This window comes from Triturus cristatus, chromosome 8 (assembly GCF_964204655.1).
Source record: "Triturus cristatus chromosome 8, aTriCri1.1, whole genome shotgun sequence".
NCBI classification, from domain to species: domain Eukaryota; kingdom Metazoa; phylum Chordata; class Amphibia; order Caudata; family Salamandridae; genus Triturus; species Triturus cristatus.
The window spans coordinates 588294067-588314773 of record NC_140591.1 but is presented as its reverse complement, the minus strand read 5'-3'; the positions used below and the strand labels follow the sequence as shown (position 1 = coordinate 588314773).

The 20707-nt window shown below is 42.9% G+C and overlaps 1 protein-coding gene across 7 annotated transcripts in view; it reads left to right on the top strand.

Moving 5' to 3' along the window:
* The window catches only part of KLF12 (KLF transcription factor 12), a 987741-nt gene that overhangs the window by 521047 nt on the left and 445987 nt on the right, over window positions 1-20707 (top strand). The gene's annotated exons all lie outside the window — the stretch shown is intronic.

Genomic DNA, 20707 nt, shown 5'->3' with positions numbered 1-20707 from the left:
GCTCCTCCTTAAGCCCCGCGCTTTTTAATATCTATATGAGGCCACTGGCTGAGGTAGTACGTCCGTATGGAGTCAAGATCATATCCTATGCGGACGATACCCAGTTAGTGGTCTCATTAGCGCAGGAGGCGCAGCAGTCACTTCTAGGCGGACTAAGAAAATGCTTGGAGGAGGTAAAGGCCTGGATGACTCTGTCGTCATTGAAGCTCAATGGTGACAAAACGGAGCTTATGCTCCTGGGCCCGGCTGATCCCACCTTTTTTAACTCACTATGGCCAACCTGTCTAGGCCCCACCCCGGCCCCGAAGGATAACATCAAAAGCCTAGGGGTATGGCTGGACAGAAGGCTGTCATTAAACACCCAGGCCACACAGCTCTCAGCCACCTGCTTTGGATTGCTCAGGACACTGAAGAAAGTCCTTCCTTTGCTCCCAATGGAGGCAAAGCAAATGGCTGTACAGGGCCTGATACAATCACGCTTAGACTCTAACAACGTCCTCTACTTGGGTGCTCCAGAGTACACCCTAAAGAGGTACAAAACTGTGCTGCTCGTACTCTGCTACAGATCCCATGCAGACTGCCAGTTAAAGCGGCACTGACCAGCCTGCATTGGCTCCCAGTGCGTAAGAGAGTCACCTTTAAGGCACTGTGTATTGCTCACCAGGCCTTCTGGGACTCGGGACCCCCAATCACTCGTAGTCTAGTAAACCAGTATCGTCCAGGTAGAGATCTACGATCTAGCCAGGCTTTTATGGCAACAGTCCCTAGAATTAAAAGGACAAGATCGGGTGGAAGGACGTTTTCCTTCAACGCCACCAGGATCTGGAACTCCCTCCCCTCCCACTTGAGATCCAACCCTGACCTCGTCTCTTTCCGCAAACAATTAAAAACACACCTGTTCAATTCTCCTCAATAAAACCCAGTTCGCCTTCCCTACCGGTCTACAACCTCACTTACCCTACCATCTGGTTCCTTAGCGCTTGGACGCCTCAGGGCAGCAATTCGCGCTGTTATAAATTTACTTTCATTCATTCATTCATTCATTGTCCATGTTGAATTAAAAAGAAAACAGTAGATCAATATTTGCTAACAAAAGAAGCATCAGGAACATAAAAAGCATTTTGTAAAAAATTTTATATAGACAAGAAAGAAAAAAAGGGGGAAAAAGAAAGGAAAGGAGGAAAGAGGAAAGGAGAGAAAGGAAAAAGAATAGATAAAAGGCCTCATAAAGAGAATAGAAAGAGAATCCGGCATAAGAATAGGTAAGATAGAAAAAGCAAAAAAGCGTAGGAGAGGGAATAGTTAAGGGCAGGAAACGTAAATGTAAATGGAAAAATATAAGAAAGATAGAAGAAGAAGGACAGAGAAAGAATCGTTCATGAAGGTTTAAAATTCTCAGAGGATAAGGGAGAGATACGTTTCAGAGCCATGCGGTCAAGATATGATGTGAGAGGCAACCAAAATAAATCTCTATTAAGGGTAGGGGTGGAAGCAGCAGCAAAGCGCACATCAAGCCTATGGTAATGACAGAGAGAGTTCCACCAACATTGTATAGAGAGTTTAGAAAGATCCTTCCAGTTAAAAGATATGTGTTGAAAAGCTAGAGCAAGCATAAGATCTAGTAGACCAGAGGAGTGTGGAGGAATATCTAAAGTGTCAGAAAGACTACCTAAAAAGAGAAGAGGGAAAGAGTATGGAGCAGAGATCGAAAATATGCGAGAGACATAAGACCACACCTGACCCCAGTGTATGAGAACAGAAGGGCAGAGAAAGAGTAGATGAAAAAGATCAGCATTAGGGGAGGCACAGGTCCAACAGCTAGAATCTGTATCAAGAGAGAAACGAGAAATGGAAACTGGAGAAAGATACAATCTGTGGTATAGGAAAAACATAGATTGGGTCAGTGAGGCAGAACGAGAGATTTTTAAGGACCTGGACCAAACTTTATCCCAAAGAGCTATAGGCCAGTCACAGCTCAAATCCGACTCCCAAGCACATTCCAATTTAGATTTCGGACGGGCCGGATTGGGAGAGGAGAAGAATTTGTAAATAAGAGAGGCTTTGGGAAGAGTAGACAAAATCTGAAGAAGGGGGGAGTTAGATATGGGAGACGACGACGAAGGAAGGGAATAGTAAACATCAAGTATAAGAGCCATGAGGATAGTGAATCTGCGGAAAAAGGACTGCGGGCATTGAAACAAAAGTCGGAAACGAGGAAAAGAGCATGGAAGAAAACCATCAAAGAGTTGGTTAACCCACACCAGACCTTTTGACCTCCACACATTCCAACAAATAGGGCGATTGTTTAGGAGAATAAGCGAGTTATACCAGATGGGGGAAGCTAAAAAGGAGTCACGAGTAGTAGAATCAGGACGGACCAAAGCGCATAAAAGAGAGGAAGTGTGTTTGAACAAGGGGAGAGGAGTGGTTAAGTTCTTAGCAGAAAAGTGCAAAACCTCAAATAAAGAGAACGGAGAGAGCAATGAACGTTCAATAGAGAGCCAAAGAGGAGCGAGAGGGGAAGGTGTAAGAGCAAGCCAGTTAGAGGCCTGACGAAGAGAAAATGACTTATGATAGAGACGAAAGTCCGGAAAATTGACTCCGCCATTCGATTTCGATTTTGGTTTACGAAGAGCAACTAGAGCAACCCTGGATTTTTTATGGTTCCATAGAAACTTAGAGAGACAGGAGTCGATGCGTTTGAAATAAATATCAGGAATATGTACGGGGAGCATGGAGAGAATGTATATAAGAATGGGGGATATCATCATTTTAATCGAGTCCAGCCGACCCCACCATGAAAGAAAAAGAGGATTCCAAGAGGATAACAATTTATCTATACGGGATAGTACAATAGACATGTTCAACCGAATGGATGAAGAAATGGAGTTAGAAAACCATACTCCGAGGTACTTGCTTTTAGAAGAGTTCCATGCAAAGCCAGTGGCAGAGAACTGATGAGGGAGACAAAAGTTGGTGAGAGGGAGAATCTCAGTTTTATCTGAGTTGATCTTGTAACCAGAAACTTGGGAAAAGGAATTAAACTCAGACAATAAGGCAGGAATGGATTTTTCAGGGTCAGAAATAAATAGGAGAATGTCATCAGCATATGCAGAGAGTTTCAAATGAGATTTGTCATAAGGGAAACCAGAAATAGATATGTTGTTCCTAATAGACGTAAGAAATGGCTCTAAGGCCAGAACAAAAAGTAGTGGGGACAAAGGACAACCTTGACGAACTCCACGTCGGAGGGGAAAATAAGGGGATAGATGACCATTGACTAAAACAGACGCCTTAGGGGCAGAATAAAGTAAAGAAATAGGAGAAATAAAATTAGGGCCAATACCGTGCCATCGCAGGGCGGCAAACAGAAAGGACCAATCCACTCTATCAAACGCTTTCTCAGCATCGACCGAGATGGCGGCTAAGGGGATGGTGAGAGAAGGTACTTTATTTAGGACGTTGAGGAAAAGGCGGGAATTGTCTGAGGTGAGTATGCCCTTAACAAAACCACACTGTTCCTTGTCATTGAGATGAGGGAGAAGAGGATACAAGCGTAAGGCGAGAAGTTTAGCAAATAATTTATAGTCTACATTAACTAAGGATATTGGTCGGTAATTTTTACAAAATTGGGGGTCACGACCATCCTTGGGTATAAGGCAGATCGTAGCCTCGTGGAAAGTACCAGCCGCTGTGCCAGAGATAAAGAAGGACTGGAAAAGTGAGAGAAGTTTCGGGAGCAGAAGGTCTGAAAAATGCAGATAGAATTCCACAGAGAAGCCATCAGGACCCGGGGATTTACCTTTAGTTAGAGTCTTTAAGGCGCTATCAAGTTTGGTAATAGAGAGATCAAGCTCAAGACTAGGGAGATTGAGATGAGAAGTGGAGGGGGCAGGGATGCTATCGAAATAGGACTGAATAAGAGAAGCAGAGGGAGGCGATTCAGGAGTATAAAGTGACTGGTAGAAAAGTTGGAATTGGGCAAGTATATCCTGTTCCTTGTGTAGGAGAAGATTATCGGTAGAGTAAATCAAATCTATAGAATTACGCTCCCTACGGGACTTAAGATAGTTAGCTAAAAGTTTACCCGATTTGTTACGACCTCCGTAGTAACGCGCACTGCTCCGTAATAAGATTGAAGAGGCATTATCGGTAGTAGTTTTGTTGAAGTCGAGTTTGGCACGTATAAGATCTGGTAAAACAGTTTTATTAGAAGAAGAATAGAATTTGTGCTCTAAGGATTTAATATGAGCCAACAAATCTTTCTGTTTATTAAGGAAGCGTTTCTTTTTCTTCGAAACAAAGTCTATTACAAAACCACGAGCGGTTGCCTTGAAAGAATCCCAGATAACATAAGGGGCTAAAGAGGGATCGGAGTTGGGCAAAAAGAATTCTGTAGCAAAGGAGAGAAAGGAGGAGGAAAAAAGAGGATCCATAAGAAGAGAGTTATTGAAACGCGAACGAGAAGACTTGGGATGTGGAGGGAGAAGATCAAGAACTGTGACAATGGGAGCATGGTCCGAGATAACTATTGGTTCTATAGACGAGGATAGAAGATTCTGAGAAAGAGATCGAGAGAGGAAGATGTAGTCAATCCGAGAAAAAGAGGAATGGGGAGGTGAAAAGAAGGAGTAGTCTAGAGTATCAGGATGGGAAAGTCTCCATGAGTCAATGAGGTGTGATTTAGAGATAGTGTCTAGAAATTGCGTATGTGATTTGTGAGGTGTAAAGCGGGCAGAGGATTTGCGGTCAAGAAACGGGTCAACAATTTGATTGCAATCCCCCCCAAGATAAACATGGAGTCATTGTGTTGAAAACATTTCGAAGTGATTAAAGGCCAAAAATTGCAATCGGGGTGGGTAGGACCATAAACATTAAAAAACAGTCAAAGTTACAGAATTGATTAACAACTTAACTAAAACCCATCGGCTTTCAGCATCATTCTCTTGAGAAAGAACTTTACATTTGAGCTTCTTGTGGCACAAAATAGCCACACCATTCTTTTTATTAGATGTAGGAGAGAATAAGACCGTTCCCACCCAGCCTCTCTTCAACTTAAGAGACTCAGCTTCAGAGAGATGAGTTTCTTGTAGAAGGACTAAATCAGGATTATAAGAAGCTAGATGGGAAAGTATTCTCTATTGTTTAATAGGGTTAACAAAACCTTTCACATTCCATGAAATAACTTTGAATTAAAAACAGTAAAATTGTGAGGAACAAAGAAAATCCATAAGTATAAAAAAGTCATAAAAAGTGCCAACCGATATGTGAGAAAAAAGAGCGAGACAAAAGGAAATTCGAGAAATACAATAAGAAAAAGAGAAGGGAGAGAGGGGAAGAGGTAAGAAAGAGGAAGTACAAGAGGAGACAGTACAAATCCACATAGGATGACTGAAGAAAACATACCTGAGGGGGGAAAAAGAGATAACAATGGGGTATGGAGGGATTCGACAAGAGTGACCTCCTAAGACAGGAGAGCAACATACTGCACCAGGACGGAAGATGAATAAGACGAACCGTATGGAATAAAGAGGAACACATCGGGCAATCTAGGTGAGGAAAAGAGAAATAGGTGACACAAAAAGTATGCTAAGCAAAACAACATAAAGGCAGACGACATATGAAAACAGGGAATCCAATCCAACAATCACTGAGGAACCACATCAAAAAAAAGAAAAAAAAACCTCATGCCCAGATAAGAATACATCAGCAAAACCTACAAGAAGAAAAACGGGAGAGTTAAATAATCAACCATTAGCGGGGTTGGATGTATCCTTGCCAGCACTAGTTTGAATATGACAGATAAAAGTGATAATAAGAACGGAGTATAAGAGAGAATGTAAAAGAGTGAGAACCAGTAAAGGAGCATCATACTAGAAAGTCTGAAGAGTTAGACAGAAGGCGAATTAACAATATAATAAACAAAAGCAATGTGAAAACATTATCAGTGAAAACCTGCAAGAAAAAAATAGAGTTAAACATTCAACCACAAGCAGAAGTAGAAGTATCCATGCCGGCGTTAGTTTGAATATGAATAAAGTTTTTAAGTTCAGCAGGATCATGAAAAGTCCAAGTCTGATTCTGATGAGTGACTTTGAAGGTGCAAGGGTGGAATAAGCCATATCTGGCACCAAGAGAGCGTAGAGGGGCACGAAGGCTTAAAAACTCTTTCCTTCTTGCTGCAGTAACAGTAGAAACATCTTGAGAAAGAAAAACCCTCTGACCCATCCAGGAGACTTGGCGTTTGGAGCGAGCCGCAGAGAGGACAAGAAGTAGATCTGTAAACTTGAGAAAGAGAATAATGACTCCTCGAGGCTTAGTTGAAGTTGATGAACGAGGACCAAGTCTGTGAGCTCGCTGGATAGTGAGAGAAGTGGTAGCAGGCATATCTAACAGTTTCAGGAGGAAGGAAGAGAAAAACATAACAGGATCGTCTCCCTCCAGAGACTCGGGTAGACCATAAATGCATAAATTATTCCTCCTATTTCTATTTTCCAAATCCTCAGTATGTTGCTGGAGGGCAAGAACAGACTTTTCCAGAGAGGAGATACGCTGAGAATTAACTTGGATCTCTGAAACTTGATGCTCAACAGAAGAGACTCTATTTTCCATGGTCGACCATTTCGCTTCAAAAAGTTGCATTTTATTATTGGTCTCCTCAACAAACGGTCGTAAAGCACGTATCTCCTCCAGAAGAAGTTCCAAGGAGATAGGAGATGACGATTTATCCAGAGGGGAGAGTCTTGTTTCAGGCGCTTAGATGACGTGGTAGGAGGACAGGACTTACTTGAAGTTGACTGGGATGAGGAAGGACGATTAGGAGCTGGTGACGCCATTTGATCCGTGATAGAAGAAGAGTCAACTGTTGAGGAAGATGAAGATGATACTGAAGGAGAACTCTTCGAGGGCACAAAAACAAACTTTGGATTGCGTAATTTGCCCATAGATATTTGAGTAGAGAGACAATAGAGTTTGTGGAGGAGGTATTGCAGCAGAAACACATGCACAAACGTGACTAAAGCACACAGACACCCAGCAGGAACAGTTAAGCGGAACGTGTAAGAGCCTCAATATAGTAAAGGAAGGTGCGCAGCGTAGAAAGTTGCAAGCATGAATATGAAAGAGCTCCTCCAGACAGGTGTACTAGCTTTGCGCAAACATATCTTGAGTCTCAGAGTTGGAAAGGCGCATCACAACAAAAGAGCAAAATCTGTGCAATGAATTGTCTAATAATGGCAACTGAGGAAAGACATGTTAGAAAATCAGAGCCATCAAAAAGACCAATGAGGCAGCACAGAAACCAGCATGAATGGAGCACCGGATGATAGTTGTCTTCTGAACCAGTGCCAAAGACACGCTTCTGGTAAGGTAGTTCAAAGCACAGGCGGCATAGCTGTTATCCTTCACAAAATTTCAACTGTATTGCATTGCGCCTCAGAGAGATTCAAATATTCTCAGTAGTCGGAGATTTTAATTAGTTTCCGGCCGAAACCATAAAGAACAGTCAGGCACGCGATACTGGCTGCTAACGCAGAAGCCACACCGACTCCCAGTACTTCAAGGAAAAAAAACAAAAAAAACAAAAGGCCTTCAAAGGAGCTGGTATTGGTAAACACACCACATGGAGCCAAATGATATATCCCCTTGAGGCAACCACTAGAAATAATTCAAACAGGGTTGGTGGTTAGAAGACATTGCCCAATAGCATGTTTAGCACCATATGAGACGTAACTGAAGGGAAAATAAATTCTGTGGCGTTTCATTAAAATTGCAAAGCTGTCAAAGAAAAGAGTCTCTGGTGCAAAATTCATCCTTATGGGCCCACATTGTGTATTAATCAATTGATTCACCTCCAGGAGCGTCGAAGCAGACGTGACAGCCTCAGGGAACAGCAATGAGTCACATTAGAAGCATTCCAGACGAGCGCGGTAACATCGTAAAATCGTCACGATGTACATAAAATGGCGGATGCGCTGAGGCGTTTAGCAAATATGCCGAGAAAGATGCATTTTTCACTAATGAGCGGCCCCCAGACCTCACCAGGTGCACATGACGTTCCGATGTTGGGAAATGTTAGAAGAAATGATAGAAGTGCAGAAAATCCTCCGTACAGCTTGAAGGACCGTCCCGGTGCAGCGGAGCTCCGAGGTCAAGCGGCCATTCCCGTCGGCGTCCAAGCCACGCCCCCCAGCGGAGCATTTTCTGAGGAAGAACTTACCAATATCTTTAGCAAACACATTGAGTTTGAGTCACAACGGATATGGGACCAGGTTCTAACGTATGGACATAGAGCCCAAGCAAGTGCACAAAGTAAGACTTTTTGGCGATTCACGGTAATATACATAAGTTACTTGCCTATGTTGTGCATTGCTTTAGTAGGCTGTGCAACACCCATTTCCCTTGCCTACATATAGGTTTGTCTCTGTCACCAACTTCCAACTATTTTACAGTGTTCTAATTTTACCTTTAACAATGGACTTCGATGCACCTGAGAAATTACCAGTGGCTAAGAATAATCCAAGCATTCCATCCATCACTTTTTTTTGCATTTTTCTTTCCGATACTCCAAATGTAATGGGTATGCATTGCACACATATGAGTCCAGTGCTCACTCTATCACTTAAACAAGATAAACTCGACTGAAACCGGGCTTATGTTGTTCGTGTTCCGGTTCAGAAGGACCTGGTTTGGCAGTTCGAGAATGGACTGGTCCTCTCAGAGTAAGACCAAGACTGATTTGCATATGGCGGAGTCTAATTTGAGTGGCCTGATGGGCAAAAAACAATGGACGGGTATACAGCCCTGACGGAGATAAATGCAATCATTCCATCAATCACTTGTTTGTATTTTTTTTTTATTCTGTATTTTATCTTCAACATTAACACCTCAAAATTGACCATATATTTACCAGTCCGCTTATGCATCATGTAACAATAGATTGACTTGGTGCACTTTAGCGCTCTTCTTGCATATACTAGTTCCGTTCAGGTGTATGTTAGTTGTGCTGAAAAGAGTATGAAGCACATTTATCTACATTTGTATTTTGTGGTAGTGACCACTGTACACATTTCTTGTCTTTTAACACCCCCCTTTTCCCTTGGATGCACAACCTCAGAACACTTATGTGCAGTTTATGACTGTATATATTACGCAAGGGGTGCTAAATGCGGGCTTTTTGCTTCTTTATACATGACTTTAACTGACATCTCTGCCTATGTGAATCTTGCATGTGCAGCAGGCGATCGGTGCTACTACAGTGATCTGATACTAATAGGAGTTGAACTCACTATACTCTCTGGGATACTTGGACCATAGAGGCTTTTCAAGAGTGACTACTATTGTTAAGAAATATCCCTTTAGAAATAGTTAATAATAAATAATAACAACATGACCTGAATTTGAAGCCCACCAATTAGTGGATCAAATGGTGGTGTCTTCAGGGGAACCTAAATGTAAGGAATTCAAGCCTACTGTGAGATTGAATGGGTGAGCAAACCTCACCCTTTATCCAATCATGACACATTGTCATGACAGTAGAAGTGCTGTGTTTTATAGGCTGCATTCTGGGTAGCATACTAGTAAGAGAAATTACCCAGCGTACACAGGACAGCATAAGGGAATATATAACCATGGATGACACACAATCAAAATGGTCAGTACTACATTTAAAACTTCTAGCCGTTACATAAAAACAATTATTGTTTGGTCCTACTAGAGACAAATGGACTTTGGCAAGCTTATAGACAATACACATGGCCTTCTGTGGCGGGACAACAAAATGGAGTGTGCTTCAATACACACAGTCCCAGATAAATGTTCCTGGTTCCACTAATAGTGGAGTTGGTGGCTGCTGATTGAGTCCTTTGGAATTTTCTGGTACATCTCTAAAACCCTTCCTTCTCTTCTTCTGCTGATGAAAGTATTGAAGATTGAGATGTTTAACTCTCACTGGATATGAAGAACATGGAAGCTGCTTGCTCATGATCAGGACTTTGCTGAAAAAAGGTCTGTTCCTAGTGGGGCGGTATGGCCAGCAGGGGTACTGCACGATCAAAGGAAGCTGCAGTAGCAGAAAAACATTTCTGAACAGGTTGTAATGTACTTAGTGATGGTGAGAAGGAGAGTAATGAACAAAAGCATTATTTCAATATAATCTGGGATAAAGTTTGATTGGTGGAAAAACCTAAATTATTTCCGGTTACTATCCAAACTTGTCAGGGGAGGAAGTACAGCTGACCACAGTCTCCAGGCTGACAATATGCTTAACCAGGATTAAATAGGGCAAACAACACAGTTCTGTACCCACCCCAGTAGAGCACAGAAATGCAGCAGCTGTGGAAAGTATCCTTTATCCGTGGATGGTCATTCTTAGGATATGAAATGTCCTAGTAAATGTGCCGCCAATCTAGGGATTAAGAAGACTAAACAGGCCTCCCTCAAAGCTGAAGCCAAGGCACCTCAGCCATTTCTGTGCACTGACTGAGGGAGACATGCCCATGGGATTCACAAGTGTTTGATCTGATGTGGTATCAGGGCTGCATAACAAATTATCCTTTGGAGATGCTGAATGGGCCCAGGTCCCTCTAACAGGAGTCTTGGTGGTGCAAGGTCCCAGTTGCTACTGTGATGAACTCCTACTGACATAATGAAGCGTTTGGCTTCTCCATGAATGTTCCTGGTGAGTGGTGCACCGTCAGAATGTGAATCCAAGCAGGGGGAAGCCCTTGAGTATGGTACATTTATTGTGATTAAACGTTTTTCACGCTAATAAATACAGCTGGTGCTCTGTCACACCAAGAGAGACTCATGTGCACAATATAGTATTGATTAGAGGTGGACGTAACCCGCAAAGTTGCATGACAACTCTGCAAGATTCAGTGGAATTCCGTGAACTGGTGGAATTAGGCATGTCACACATCTCACGCTGATTTTTAGCAATGGGAGGTCGTACCGTGCTGAAAAATCAGAGCAAATGGCAGCACGCCGGAGGGCGCTGCTTCTCGAGTTTATTTTGCTGCTGCTCGAGCTGATTTTATACTTGAGCGGCAGCTTTCTGACCACAAACGGTCACGACCACCCACATTTAGGGTGCCCTCCTAGCGACCGAAAATCGAATAAGGGGATGCCAAATCTCTCTCATGCTTGCCAACTTACTGTTGGCAAGCAGTGCATGAGAAAAAACTCTGCCACAAGGAGGTTGGTGAAATTTGGCCTGAACTCTGGGTGGGTGGGGAAAACTCCACCAACTCCACTGGCAGAGCAGAATTTATTGACCACCCCTAGTATTGATGCAGTCCACCAGCAGGTGGCCCTAGAATTGTCCATCCTAAAAAAAGCCATATTTTCTCATGTCAATCGCACTAAACAGCAGAACCTTGCAGTGCACATAATTTGATTATGTTTTATGCCATGAGGACCAGGGTATTCCCTTACCATTCACCTAAATTCTTGTGCAATTCAAGTTGCCCGTGCCAGTATCCTGCAACCTCATAACTGTGCCCCAGAACGACCATCAAATCCATCAGACTATACATCCCGGTATCATCATGCACTCCAGACGCTGGTGTGTGCAGTTCATGAAGTCCCAAAACGTTTTGGTTCATACTGCTCTACTGTAGTTACTGGTAAAGGGAAGAGAGGGCTTTTAGGTCTATGTACTGTGCCCTTCCATAGAGGCGCCTTGGGGTGGCTGGCACATCCATGCCTGAAAGGTCAGAAGCAGCATGATGGCATGCCAGCAGAGCTCTAGTATTGCGATCATGCTTTAGGAGCCTCAATGAATGAACAGCATTCAGCTCCACTTTCTAAAGGCACCACTGCAACATCCATACCGTTCTGTTAAAGAATGTGTTGAACAAGCTGGGTGGGTGCTCAACTCATATGCCTAAGTCCTGGCAGTTGGGCAGCAGCCCACAGCCAATCGGGTTTGGTGCCTCCTTTCCATTTTAAAAATCCAGTTCAGCCTCTAGATGGTTATCTCTTTCCCATGTTTGTGGCACAGTTTCCTTCCTCATACAGGCTTCTGAGGAGAGCATCCATCTGACCGCCATAGCTTCGGTGGCAGTGCGGACACCTCCGCACCAGCGGTCCGACCGCCCCATTACAACTTTGGTGGTCAGACTGCATGGGCACCATTGCAACCGCCAGGGATTGCGGCAGTCTTGAGGTCGCAATCTACTTGGTGGGGCCCCTTTGGCCTGCCAAGCATATTACAAGTTTCCTCATCACCACCCTTTTCATGGTTGTGCGACAACCATAAAAAGAGTGGCTGAGAAAACAAAGTGGGCCCTACAGGCCCCCCTTATGCCTCTGCGCCATGGGGTGCATGCAGTAGGGAACATGTTGTGTCCCACTGACTGCATGCACCCCCAGTTCCTGTAGGGCATGGACTTGACAGTCCATGCCCAGCAGGATCTGCCTTTGACGCTCCTAATGCAGTGCCTTTTTTTAAGGCATCACCAAAGAACTGCCCACCAAAGACAATTAAAAGTCGTTTCTGGTGTGAGTGTTTTTTTTACTTCGGCATCTCGAAGCAGGGTGGGGGCATAGCTTCCCTGCTCCAAGACTGCCAAAGTCATAATAAGGCCCTAATTATTTTATGTGGGCAAACGTTATGATGCGCAACCTTATTATTTCAGAAAACGTTTCACATAATGTTAAAAAATATCACAACTCATAAAAACTAAAAAAGAAAGGGCCCCATCTCCCCAAGCCACTTTTCTTAATCTACGACAGGAAGCCAGGAGGTATAAGCCCTTGAGGGGCAGCTGCTACACCACAAAACCCTAAATGTTGATACTAACATGGGTCTGTACCTAGGAATCTGAGAGCCTGCGCTGTCAGATTACATGGAAGAATATTAGTTAAGGGCCTTTCCATCTTACTGCACACAAATGATGTCCTAGGTGGTATGAAACCTGCAGTTTGATGGGTAACTCAAGATCAGAGTCCTCTAAAAATCCAAATAAATGCCGGGAAACTCGGGGACAAACGGAAAATAGCAGTGATCTTATAACTGCATATATGTTTGGAGGCTTTCACTCTTAAGCTCCCTCAACACCTTACCATTCACCCATCTCTGATACTGCACATAACACTCCATTACTGACAACAGCAAGGCAGGCAGAGGATGTGTTACTTTTGCTGTGGTCATTTGTTTCCTGGGGGCATACAAGTGCATACTGGAACTGTGCTTGTGTGGTTGAGATGTGTGTGCATCTGGTGGTAGTGTGTGTATATATGTGTTTTGTGGGTTTGTGCATCTTGCAATACTTTATGTATGTTGGTCTGCAGGTTGTGCTTATGTACATAGGAGCTTTGATGTGTCCACACAGAAGATATGTTTGTGTGAATGTGTGTCTGTGTGTGTGTGTGTGTGTGTGTGTGTGAGTGTGTTTCAGGGTATGTTTGTGCAGTGCACCAGAAATGGTTGCTCTGGCCCTAACCAATAGCTTGCATTATCTGCAACAGAAGGCTGAAGGAGATTTTCCTTTGACCTCCAGGATAAAGTAGCATGTGTCTCAGTGAAAACATAAAAGGGTCAGTCCCTACTCAGGCATCCTCGCTCTAGTTGTCAGCTGGTTGTGAGGAACCCCGAGGAGAGAAAAAGAATGTGGCAGTTACATTTAAGGTCTCACCTAGAAAACGCTTGTGCAGGCTCTTTCAGATGGGTATTTAGAGTGTAGGCTTTAAGCTCCACCCATATTCCGCCCATGCATTTTATTGGTTCCTTTGACGGTCTTTTCAAAATGGTTTGTTTTCATTGGTTAATTTGTTTAGTAGCCCCTCCTTACTACCTCCTTTTCTCCTGTTGTAACCTCCCATACAGGTGTTGTTACTCGCTTTGTGTTATTTACAGTTTGTAACCACTATTTTGTTAGCAACTGTCTCCTAGCTGCTGTTGCAGGCACAACATACTCTCCCACTTCCACAAAGCCGTTTGTTCCTGGCTCAGCATAGCACCCAATCATGGACTCCATACTTTAGCTTTTAAAGTCGCTCCCTCCCCTCCCCAGGGTCAGCGTCTACTTGGTATCTATGTATGTTTTTTTAAGCAGCTCAGCAGGTCGCACTTCAGCTGTAACAGTGGTGGCCTTGCACAACTCTGCTTGCCCGCCCCCACCTCCGAGATCACTTCATTGGTTTTTTAGGGTTATTTTAAATTAGGGACACCGAGTGACCGCCTGTGGTCCTGCACCCTCACAACTCTGCTTGTCCGCCCCCACCTCCGAGATCACTTCATTGATTTTTTAGGGTTATTTTAAATTAGGGACACCGAGTGACCGCCTGTGGTCCTGCACCCTCACAACACTGCTTGCCCGCCCCACCTCAGATCACAGCGTTGATTTCTTAGTGTTATTTTAAATTAGTCGCTTTCATTTATATAGCGTAAGTATCCAGGCACTTGGGGGAAATTAAAGATCAGCCCATAATCACAGGATGTTGAGCCGACACCAGACTCGAACACGGATCCCCATCTCACCAGTCGGCAGCTCTCACCTCTGAGCCACATCCTTTCCCTATCCATGTTGCAGGGTGCAGTACCTTATGTAGTCAAAAGAGGTCCCAGGGGACACCTAGTGACAGCCTGTGGTACTGCACACTTTCACTGCTTTGTGCACAGTAGAGCAGTAAGTGTTGCTGTACCCACAATAATGTACTGCATAGCTAAATACTTATAAGGTCCCAAAGATGAGACTGATTGCATTGCAAATGCTTGTTTCTTATGACATTTTGGTTAAGCAGAGGAGAAGCAAATGTCTAACAAATTATTATGAGAGCAGTCACTGTTACAACTGCAAACATGGATTAAGGGGGTCACTTAAACTTGGAGGGCAGGCTGAAAAACTACTTGGGCCTCTACTATCCCTGCGGCAGCCCATCAACCAAAAACGTATCCCCACTCTTCTGTCACAAAATTTCTGCCAAAACTGCTTTCTCTGACATGGCGGGAGCACCCTCTGTGAAAATGTAATGCTGGCCGGGGACAAAAGGCGATGGGCCTTTCAATGCTGGAAAGCCGGTGGCCTCATGGCAGCTAGGTCAGCAGCAGAGGCTCCGCTGGCAGAAATAAAGCAGATCCCCTGACTCTGAATAGGGAAAGTGAACCACAAGGAGAGGCGGGGGTGGGGCAAGGGGGGGGTACTAGACATCCACTGGTTTGTAGCCTGTTTCCATCCATCTATACATTATATCCCATCTTGAAATTCTCATCCTCGCAGAATTTATCATACGACTTGTTGGGAAAAACAGTTTGATGCCTGGCTCATGAATGCAACAAAATGCAGCTGAAAACCTTGCATTTCACCTAAATCATTTTAATGAAATGCTTGTGTAACCACAAACCAGAATTAAAAATGTGTCAGGCACATCATTTTAATGAAATGCTTGTGTAACCACAAACCAGAATTAAAAATGTGTCAGGCTAGTGCAAGTGAAGGTTCTCAGTATAAATTTCACAAAAGCTTTACGCTGAGCTAAATATATAATTATGGGACTGGCAAAACCAGAATGTTTTTGCTTCTTGCAATCTAACACAATTCAGAAAATTGTAGGTTTACGGAAGCCTGCTGACTTTCAGTGACCTCAGACTAATTGATTGTGTGATTGAAACTCTACATTTGTTTTTCTAGTTGAAAACTTAGCCGAAGTGATTTACGTTATTTATTTAACGTGTGGATCTATGAACAAATGTTTTCTCTACATATATACTATTAAAGTCTCCATTGTATGACTTTATAGGGAATGTTTCCTTTCTGTAACCAGTGGGCACTAATTCAAGAAGAACTCTCAGACTTTCATTTTGGGGCAAGTACCGAGGGCTGATAACAAGTCTCTTGTTCATGGGAATGTTTTCAGCAAAGTACCAACACTTGATGTTTACGACTGTCTTGGTGCCTATAAATTGGCTTAGAGGGAGAGAAGCAGCTTCTGTGGTTGGCAGCCGTAGTAGAGTGCTGGACACAGGTCAACAGAGGTGGCTCAATATATCACCGCTAAGGCCTCTGCGCCAGAGGTCTGTGCAGACAATACATTAAACAGAGTGATGTTGTGCAGTAAGTCTTAACGTGGTGGACAGTGCTGGAGACTGACTGACCTATAAATGGAGTACGAGATAATCACTGTCATAACGTCTAGGGGCAACTCCTCCACTAAAGTAGAGGAGCGACGACCCACTGCTCTGTGAGCAGGTAAAAAAATAAATAATAACGCATTGATATTATCATTCTATTTTTCTGCCCCAGCTCAGCTGGTTGTGGGGGCGAAGCTGTGTCGGAGGAGAAGGGGGAAAAGTGATAGCACTCTGTAAGTGCGCATGACGGTTCTTGGGCTGGCCAAACATTCATGCCCACTTAGCATTTTCTCCACTTGGATGTGTTGCACAGCCAGGGTGCAGAACATGCCCAGGGTCCCACTCCCTCTCTGAGCATTGAACCACAGTGCTCAGACCAATCACAACGCTGCTATCAGCAGGTTCGTGATTGGCTAGGGGAGTCTGAAAGCATGGGTGCTTCCTGCTTCCTGTCCCTGGAGTCCTGGAAGCAGGCGAAGAGGACCAAGAAGCAGCAGAACACTGGTAATCCTTTACACCTGTAAATAAAAGCTTATTTACAGGAAATAAAAATGCACATCCTTCTTCCTGAAATCCGGCTGAGTCATTTAGACTTTGGGGAAAATCATGTGATTAAAACATTGTGGTGCAAATAACATCATATGGGTATAATTGTGCTTTTTCACCCAATGTATTCATTGGTGAAAAAAGTACTGTATTGCATGTGCTTTTTGGCAATCGTCGAAATCAAGTTTTTGCTTGCTTGCTGGCATTGGTAAAAGAAAGAGTAAATCATCCTAAATGTTTTTGGCTTTGCTTTGTGAATGTCATTGCTGCACCTAATAGGCACTTAGAAGCGAATGAGCCGCTGAAAGGTCAAGCTAGGCTCGAGCCAGATGCCTGGTAATCTGGCTCAGCTCGAGATACTCATGGACGAGCTGAGCTTTCAATGCCTTCTGCCTGCCACCCACGCTGTAACTTCATGTGCCAAGAATTAAAAACTAAGCAGTGACCTTTGATGTAATAATGGAGAGAGAAAGAGATACCAATCTTGTGGCTGAATTGCACATAGTGAAAACAAGTAAGCCTTGGCTCAATCTTGGATTTCCTGCTTGATCAAATTGTGTGATTCTAGGCAATTATTGCATTTCATTGATTCTCCAAACATGTGAGTTCAGGATGTGCACTGTACAAAAACCTCTTGTGTTTCATTTAATAGACTATAATGTTTTCTCCATCAATAATGAGAATGCAGGTCACATGAGGGAATGACAACTGACTTGGCTTTTAGTTTGCTAGTGGCATTGTCATCAGGTTGGGCAGGTGGGTGTTGATGGAGGAGGAATAGTTCTAAGCTCATGTTTAAAAAGTATTAACTTTACTAAATACCTCTCAGTACAGTGTTATAATCTGATGTACTAACGTGAAACTTTCGTTTGTTAAAGAAATACATTTTTTAATTTTTAAGAGATTTTATCATATTTTTAGATGATGACTGTTGAATGATTCAGGTTACAAATATTTTCATGGCTGGGCTCATTCACAGACTTTGAGTGCCAAAAGAATGCTCTAGATCGGCTCTGGGTTTGTTCTCGCAGTTAATTTGTTGTCTTGTCTAACTCTATGCACACTACTTGCACCATTGAGCATCCTGTGCTAAATTCTAGGGGTGTGTGAAATTCGTGTAATTCGCTTTTATGTAATTATGTAGAAGTTTTGCCAGAACTGTATGTAATTACACACAAAGAAAATCTGTCAATTCACTCTATTTTCTAGCAAAAGATGCGTCCTTGCATCAAATTTTGATGTGAGGATGCATCTTGCACAAAAACATGCAAAAAACAACAACACCACAACAATAGACGTATGTTCTCTGTTGTGCGTGTGCATGTTCACAGTAAGTTTTTACAGCGAACGGCGCGTTATTACGTAAAATGGCATAATGGCGTAATTTCATGCAACAAGAGTAACGTGAAATTCTCTAATTTATGCGAATCATGCCAGTATATTTTCAGTTGTTAAACATTCACACATACAATAGGGATCCATCCTAAGCCCCACACTCTTTAATCTGTATGTATCTCCTTTAGCCAAGGTTATTAAAGCTCATGTCTTTGAAACAGTGTTTTATGTGGACGCCACTCAACTGCTAATCTCCCTTGGACCAGATCCCACCGATACTAAATACAGATTCAAGCAATGCATGGTAGACATCAATGATTGGATGACAAACAATCATCTCCAACTTAACGCTAGTAAAACCAAAATCATACTCTTCGGAAATGCACAAAAGTTGTTGACCAATGACTGGTGGCCTTCCACCCTATGTATATGTCCTTCACCTAAGACGGCAGCATGCAATCTTGGAGTGATAATTGACAACAAACTCTCTATGTCTGACCACACCAATCATGTGGCTCGCACATGTTATTGACTAATGCATAGCCACCGAAAAGTCTTTAAAAGGGTCTCACTGTCTTCTCGCATGCCACTAGTGAAGGGATTAATAATAAGCCGCCTAGACTATGGCAATGCTTCACTAGCATACATAAACGAAGAATATTTAACAAAGCTCCTGGTCCTGCAGAACACCGTGGCCAGGCTGGGTCTCAACCTCCCCCTCCGCTCGCCCTCGGCTCCCAACCTGAAGACCCTCCACTGGCTTCAAATCAGAAAGTGGATCAACTTTAAAATCTGTTGTCTGGTACATAAAACCCTTAACAGACCAGGGCCCCACTATCTAGCTAAGAAACTGAAAAGACATTAGCCAGACAGAATTCTTCAATCTGCCCGTAAATAACTTCTAACTGTCCCGAAGATCCGCACCGTTAAGAACGGTAGCAGATCATTTTCCAAAATTGCCCCTATGATATGGAACACCCTACCTCTGCACCTTCGCATCGAAATCGATCATAAGAAATTCGTAAATCCCTCAAAACCTGCCTATTCTGAGCCCATCCCACCCAGATGGTTTCCCCTTCTCTTCATTCTCTTGGTTTCTGATTACAGGCTAGCGCTATGAGACCTTAGGGTGATATATGCGCTCAACATATACCAATACATAACATAACATAACACATAACATAACAATAGCATTTAGTGTAACAATTGTAACAAACATTTTTTGCACTCGCATTTACAGCTGGGTAGCTCTGTAAATGAGTTCCTTTAGTTGAGCATTCATTTAAATTACCTAACATGTACTATGGGTCGTTGTAACGACCGCGTTGTAATTGCATGCGTCGTGACAGTTTCATTGTGAGGGCTGTTTACCCTAATGTCTTGAACTGAAAGTTTATTGAATTGAAGCCCCTTCTATAACCACTTTTGGCAGACAACTCCACAGCCAGTTCTAAAAGAAACTACTGCCATTATAAACAACGGTATTTCCCAATTTAAAATCTTTTTTAGGGTCTTTCCTTTCTTTTGTTTTAATGGTGCCACATATATCTAATGGAAATTCAGGTTGCCCTATTACAAATGGTTTTCACCAGATCTACTTCCGGGTAAAATATTTGGAAATTTTAGAACAGGTACAGAGAAAATTCCAGTAAATTCCAATTGTATCTTGGGACTGCTATTGGTGTATTTTGGTGTCATATGATATTATTTATTTACTCTGTAGTATTCCTTTGTTTTTTTTCACTGGTCATGAGCCATTAGATTAAAAAAAGGTGTGCATGATTGAAACCACTTATAACTGGCACCTGGCTAGCTTTAATTTTGACTAGGGATGTTGGTAATTCTGATAATGATCATGCCTGTTTTTCATTTTTTGCTTGAACTCTAGAAATATGCAATTGTAGCTTCTTAAGAATATTATTCTCCCTCACTACTCGTTTCACATCAATGAATTCTGATTGTTCTTGGCATCATATGTCCTCAGCTTCGGCTTACCTGAGTTGAACGTCCAAATATTAGCATGGGATGCTCAGTGGAAAATACCCCATTGTTGTTGACACAATGGTCAGACTCATAAATGTCGCTAACATTTAAATTTCCCCAAAAGACCACATAATATTCTCATGCAAACCTCAATCAGCCACATCGCTAACAAGCGTTGGTTGTTGATTTTTCACAACATTATGCTAATATATTTTCTGCATGATTTAGCACTAGTGGGGCTATTGCAAATCAGGTAAATTGTACACGTTCCTTGATTCACAAAACAGAAAAACACATTTGGCTTGGCCTACATGCAGTACAGTCTTTTAATGATAGTACTGTGACGGAAATAAAAGATCTGGCCAGGTACTACACTTTCTTCTGCACATTCCCTAGACACCCATATCCAAAGGGAGGAGGAATGAATTCTGGCTGGCTATGTCGCGAAAGAAGAAATCAGCCTGACAGTACATGAAGGGGCACTGCAGCCAATATCAGTAGGGGCTTAACAAACTATTTTTACATTTTTCATATGTTGTATGACTCCATTTAGTATGTTATCCTCACGATGCACAGAGAAATATCTTCACGTTGACTGAAAAAAACCATTTCTAGTTTTGCTCCACCTCAAATCCTCCCCACTATCTATTTCTGTATCACTCACCACTCTGCTTTATGTCAGTGGGTGGCTCTCTACCTCACTCCCTGCTATGATGTTATAATCTGTGTCCTGTTTTATGGTCAACTGTGTGTGATATCTCTTCACCAGCT